This window comes from Sinocyclocheilus rhinocerous, unplaced genomic scaffold (assembly GCF_001515625.1).
Source record: "Sinocyclocheilus rhinocerous isolate Xijiao unplaced genomic scaffold, SAMN03320098_v1.1 scaffold8, whole genome shotgun sequence".
In the NCBI taxonomy this organism is placed as follows: domain Eukaryota; kingdom Metazoa; phylum Chordata; class Actinopteri; order Cypriniformes; family Cyprinidae; genus Sinocyclocheilus; species Sinocyclocheilus rhinocerous.
In genome coordinates, this window is record NW_015666800.1 from 3566513 (window position 1) to 3573803 (window position 7291).

Here is a 7291-nt window from a genome sequence, read left to right on the forward strand (position 1 = left end):
AGGTTCAGAGGAACTCTTCATATGAATGACTCAAACTTTGTTTACTAAATCTACACAGCATGCCCACATTTCCGCTGTGTCTAATGGATTAGTGAACAGGTGTGTCCATGTGTGGGAAGGACTGAAGCATTCAGGTGCGTCAAGCCTGCCGTCAAAGTCAGCCAGCTGAGTCAAAAACGTCGTCGTGATTTTGTGCTTTCAGAAGAAGATCAGGCATGGAAAAGTCATTTAGAGGTATATTTGCTGTCATTGAGACGCTCTGTTGTGCAATATGATAATAAAGCCAATGATAATAATTGATAATGTATTTATCTGACAGCAATATGTTTTCCTAAATGAGTATCAATTGCATACAGTATATCACTGTAGAACATCACAAAGCCCCAGTCAAGTGTGTTTCAGACAATGTACTCACGAAACGGAATGCATTCAGCATTCCACCTTATGAATAATAAATTTTTATAATGGATTGTTCAAGTATGCAAATCAATATCGTGTCATGGGGAAAAGCTGCTCTCTTAGCCATGAACATTGAGAATTTTACATGTGACAGTAATTACTGCAAGCTGTCTCAGTTCCCACCAGTAGACTAAAATTGTTTTAATTAGTATGTGTTGATTTTAGGCACTTGTTCATCAATACTTTCTAATTATGTTTTCTTTATTAATGACCTGGAAACATTTCTGCCACAGTCAACAACTCTTTGTACAGTATATAGTGTTGATTTATTAAGGAATAGTTCACACCCAAAAAGTAAAATCCTGTCATCAATTACCTGCTGTATGCCATTCTAAACCTGTATGACTTTCTGACTTCTGTGCATTTTTTCTGCAAGAATTGTGAGAATTGTTATTCTATGGTGTAAATAAGCTTCAATACCTTTGGAATCAACTCTTTTCACTGAATCTTTTGATGCAGTTTTGTCCCTGTCTGAATTTGTTTTCCAAAAGCAACTATGAGCGCAAGCTACATTGTTACCAATAGAGCTCAGTGGAACTTGCGACCAGTATGGATAATTCAAACATTCCCTTTAACGCTCTCTGACATTTTGTGTGTTTGCAGGGTTAAAAATTCAACTCCTTTTACAATAGCCGCTGTAAAAATCACAACACACTTGTATGCAGAGCTGAACTTCAGTTCAGTTCTCAGTGGGATTAATTTCTTGAGAAGATGCCGGAGTGTTTGTTTGTTTGTTTGTATATACATTCATCCTCATATCAACCAGTACTTGTGTGTGTGTGTGCGTGTGTGTGTGTTTGAGATACAGGATTGGAGTTGACAACCCTGAGGTGCCGGACAGCACCCTGATCCTTTTCATCAGACTTCCTGTCAGCAGGGTTGAAGATGACTCCATCAATGCCAGTACAGAGAAGTGTGTGCGTGTGTGTGTGTGTCTGTGTGTGTGTGTGTGTGTGTGTGTGTGTGTGTGTGTGTGAGAGAGAGAGAGAGAGAGAGAGAGAGAGAGCATAGAAACAAGAAGAAAGAACAGAGGAAATGAGAAAAATAGAAATAAATAAAAGAGTGAACTCGTGAAATTAATATTATCAGACAGGTGGAAGGAAAACCACCAAGGGGCAGATTCTTGATTCTGAAGAGGATTAAAAACTGCTTGTGCGACACACACTTACATAAGCACCTCATACTTACACACACACACACACACACACACACACACACACACTAGCAGGCTAAAGCCTCAAGTTTGGGATCAAACCTCATTAAGCCCACTCTGATGGTGTGATCAAACATCAATATTAAAACTATTTCATTCTCTTTGTATGCTGTGTTTTCCTGAGGCTTTTAACATACCTAATTCATGCCTCACTGAGTCTGAGGAATACATTTATCATATACCACTCTCACACAATGCCACACAGCCCCTTTATGGCCAAACTGAAGGGAAATAAGGTAAAAGAGAGTCTTAGAAGTTTAGAGATTTTGTATAGTACCACATTCATGTACTACTTTGCTACGTGCAATTGTTAGTCAGAGGTATTAGCAGGAGAGGGCGTTTTCATTCTAGAAAGTGTTTGATTTGACAATTTGTATACGCCAGTGAGTATAGGATGAACTGGCAATGCTTTTAAGAGAGACTGTAAATTTTAAGCCACTGATGCTGGTGTCAACTACAGTGTATAGATCATCAAAAGCCCTTGCTAACCATTCACTGTGTGATGTTACATTCATTCCACCATGAGTGGTGACCTTACACTAGCAGGCTAAAGCCTCAAGTTTGGGATCAAACCTCATTAAGCCCACTCTGATGGTGTGATCAAACATCAATATTAAAACTATTTCATTCTCTTTGTATGCTGTGTTTTCCTGAGGCTTTTAACATACCTAATTCATGCCTCACTGAGTCTGAGGAATACATTTATCATATACCACTCTCACACAATGCCACACAGCCCCTTTATGGCCAAACTGAAGGGAAATAAGGTAAAAGAGAGTCTTAGAAGTTTAGAGATTTTGTATAGTACCACATTCATGTACTACTTTGCTACGTGCAATTGTTAGTCAGAGGTATTAGCAGGAGAGGGCGTTTTCATTCTAGAAAGTGTTTGATTTGACAATTTGTATACGCCAGTGAGTATAGGATGAACTGGCAATGCTTTTAAGAGAGACTGTAAATTTTAAGCCACTGATGCTGGTGTCAACTACAGTGTATAGATCATCAAAAGCCCTTGCTAACCATTCACTGTGTGATGTTACATTCATTCCACCATGAGTGGTGACCTTTGACCCTTACCCATTATTCTATATGACTGTCCTCTTTATGGTTGTTTTTTATTTATGGCAACATAAATTCAACATGACTGACAAAAGCATCACTGCAATATTTACTATTATCTTCTACTGCAGCGGAAAGATGGACAGTAAAATAAACTTTTCCCCCCCTTTGTGATTAAATAATTCATGCATTAGAGACTACTTATCTTCTAAAATAATTATAATAATATAAAAAATATAGTTAAATTCTATGTTTTAGTAAGTGTTTCTTATCCTCACCAAGGCTGCATTAATTTGATCAAAATACAGTAAAAACAGTACTATTGTGATATTACTGTAATGTCAATAATATTATTACAATTTTTAAAATGTTTTCTTTATGTATATATTTTAAATGTAATTTATTCCTGAATTTTTAACTTTTAAAAGCTGAATTTTCAACAGCCATTACTCCTGTCTTCAAATCAGAAATCATTCTAATATGATTTCAAGAAACATTTCTTAAAGGGGTCATATGATGCAATTTCAAGTTTTCCTTTCTCTTTGGAGTGTTACAAGCTGTTTGTGCATAGATAAGATCCCTAAAGTTGCAAAGACTAAAGTCTCAAACCCAAAGAGATATTCTTTTTAAAGGTTAAGACACGTCCACGCCCTCCTAAAACGCCTCGTTTAAACACGCCCCCACATGTCTACGTCACTGTGTGGGAAGATTTTCATAACACCGCCCAAATGTTCACGCAAAGAAAGAAGGCGTAACTTTGATTCTCGCTGTAGTATTGTTGCTGCCGCTGCCACCATGTCGTGGAGACGCTGTGTTTCGTTGTGAAAGCGGGATACAAAAGAGGACACCACTAGAAATCAGTGGTTAAGTTGTATTTACAACACTGTTCCAGAACAGTTCAACCCAAATATTCAGATGTGTCCAGCGCATTTTATGGAGGACTGTTTCCTGAACCTGGGAGAGTAGCCTACAATGCCTGTGTACAGATGAAACAAGCTACCTATCAGATTTTGCTAACAAAAATATATTTACATTGTTTTATGGGTAAGTTTAGGGCAGGGGTAGGTATGAACATTAAAAGAAGCCTCAAACTACATGAATAAGATGCTGGTAGTTGTTTGTCGTTTCTCTGATCACAAATGCAGACATGGTTTTATGTTTACGCGGCGATGATGAGATTTGTAAAAATCGATGCGTTTCAGAAAGGCGAGGCATAGAGGAGCAAAAATAATGTACAGTATAAGGAAAATAATGTGTTTCCTAAGAGCAAACTAGACGAGCGTTTCCTGAAAGCGAGGTCACAGCCTTCACGACGGGGCCTTCCGTTTTTTCCCGATCTCCATGCCGAGGTGTCAGGTTAATAATAGCTCAATCGGAGCAGATGGCGGCTCGGCATCGAGATGTCGTCCTCGCCCATATGAGAGAGCTGGGGTTAAGACTAAACGCCAAGAAGAGTGTTCTTTCTCCACTACAGAGAACCACTTATTTAGGCGTGGTGTGGGACTCAACCTCGATGCAGGCACGTCTGTCTCCTGCTCGAATCGATTCAATCCTCACGACAGTCGCGAGAGTAAGAGAAAGCCAGTCACTCACTGTCAAACAGTTTCAAAGGCTGTTGGGCCTGATTACCACACCCTTCTGGGTGGTCAATCATTGGGAAGACACCCACTTGTCACTCGTTTCCTCCGTGGCGCCCTGAGTGCTGAGGCCGGTACAGCGCACTAAGGTGCCCTCATGGGACCTGGCTGTGGTTCTATAGGGCTTATGCAATGCCCCCTTTGAACTCTTAGAAGAAGTGTCGGTCAAGTTGCTCACGCTCAAGACTATTTTTCTCCTCGCTATTTCCTCACTATTATCAATGTTGAAAGCAGGTGCGCTGCTTAATATTTTTGTAAAAACCATGACACATTTTTTACGTATTCTTTGATAATAAAAATCATTTGTAACATTATAAATGTATTTACTGACTTCACTTTTGATCAGTTTAATGCATTCTTAATTTATTTCAAACATCAACAACAACAAAATCTTTTTTTTTTAAATTTACAAATACTAAAAATTGTAAACCTAAAATGCACGACTGTGGTTATTTAACTGTTTAGGTGTTCACCACAATTATACTTCTCATAAAGTATAAAATAAAAGATTTGGAACTTAAATATGAATTAATGCCGGAAAGCTAGCTGGATCGATTCCTGCAGAAAAGAGAGCTGGAACAAGTTTCTGGATGAGCAATGCACACTGAAACTCTGTGAAAATCACTGAGAATATTCTATGAAACTCTTGGAGAAAGACCAGACAGCAAACTGCAATTTAATGAGAGCAAATGGAGTTACAACAATTTGAAGAGTTTGATGGGGGGGGGAATCACTGATTCCATGTCCCAAAATGCACAATGAAGGGTCTTTCCCTCGGGTCCCGCACAAGGTTCATTAACTTAAGCACATTTAAATTCAAATCACAGCGCAGTATTTGTTTTAAGTGCTAAGATGTAGACTTGCAATATGAATAGTACTGAGTTCTATTATACCCTTTGCAAGAAATTTCACTTATGAATTTAGCCAGATTGAATGTTTCATCAGGCCTTATTTACTGCACAATATACTGATTTTGGCACAACATTGATTCTTTGACAATAATGACTGTTTAATGGCAGGCTGGAATCAGCGCTATGCTCGCTCCTCCAGAGAAATGTGGTAATGTTTTTAATGAAGCAGAAGGGTTCGGGAGATTCTGGCCTGATTGCTTTATAACCTAATGGGAAATAACTTTCTTAATTTCACAGAATAGGCGATTGGCTTACATATACGTATATACGATCTCAAAACCGATGAGATCGAATTTGGAATTGTTCTGTAACTTTACAAGTGTGCTAGTCACATTACACTAGGATAAAAAAATGAATGGATCAGTGAGCCTAACATATCTTCCATCCTTTACACATATGCCCATAAATCCCGCCATCTCTATTCACCAAACAAACAGTATAATCTACAACCCTCCGCTTATTCCCCATGAGAATGAGCTTTGTCGAGGTGTCTGCTGCCACAGGCCCTAGTCATTAGTATTCTCTGGATAACTCTCCGACCGCTTCTGTCATCAGCATTGTATCCATCATAAGAGCTGCCCTAGAAGCTTTCACAAGTTCACCATCATTTCCATTTCATTCAGGACTGTAATTTGAGTGCTTCTCTTAAAAAGACCATCCTGACAGAATTAACTCTATATTAAGAGCTGCAAAGTGGTTCAAATTGACAAATATTTCATGGGCACAGTGTTGATTTACAGAGGCTTCTCAAAGAGGTTGCATTTAAATAGCCTGTATACAATAAGCATATATTTGTGTGTATCATTGGGTGTTTTGACAGGCAGGGTCTGTTCGCCAGCTTGTCTAAGGACCTGTAGTCAGCTGTGATTATCTGGGGTGACAGCTTGAATCTGTTTAAAGACTCCATGGAGAGAGTGACAGTGTGTCCTTCAAAACTTAAGCACAAACACACACCTGACAAAACTTAGGCTTATAGGTGTAAACGACCCATATCCCTAAACTAGCAGAAAAAGACTTTCCATTTTTTTATAGTCTTTTTTTCTCTCTTGCAAGTAGATTTGAGGGTATTTATGAAGACATTTTCAGGAAATTGGCTTTCACAAGTGTAGAAAATCAAGTACACACTTGCACATTCATTCTTGGCACATCCTTCTGCCCTTTTCAGATTCTGCAGAAATGTACTTATTTTCAGATCATAAGAGGCTTATTATTAGTAAACTGGGGAGAAAACTGATCGATCTATGTTTATGTTCGGAAATAGAAGCAACTTGGTCATTTAAAATTTCAAGAAACATTTAAATCAGTATGAAACATAAATTGCGATTCCTTTTCTTCCCTATTGTGCCATATATCCGAGTGAAACAGCTTCTCGAAAAGAAAAAAAATGTAGGGCAGGAATTGGTTGGATCATTGTCGCTTACTAAATCAATCTCATGTGAGTGACATCTCATGTGAGTCTCATGTGAGGATTATTTTGTCCCCCAAGGCTAACACAAAAAGCTGCATTTTTCCATATAAAACACAAGTTATTTCACAATGTATACATATTGTTTCAGAGCAACAGAAAATGCTTGTTTTAATGAGATAAGTTTGTCAAAATAAGTCCATAGTAACATACAGTATGGCTGTAAGATATAATGTGCTTTAATATGCTATGTGTTCAGTTAATTCAGTTGAGAAGACACAATGAACGTGTTAGACAGCGATTACAGCTTGTGCTCATAATGATTATAATATAAGTTTTTAATATTTTGTCTATATTAAGAACGACTATACTATGGACCAGATTTACTAACAGCCAGCACAAACCCTCTTTTGACATTAAAAAAACAGGATTTTTAATATTTTGTCTATATTAAAAACGACTATACTATGGACCAGATTTACTAACAGCCAGCACAAACCCTCTTTTGACATTAAAAAAACAGGATTTTTAATATTTTGTCTATATTAAAAACGACTATACTATGGACCAGATTTACTAACAGCCAGCACAAACCCTCTTTTGACAT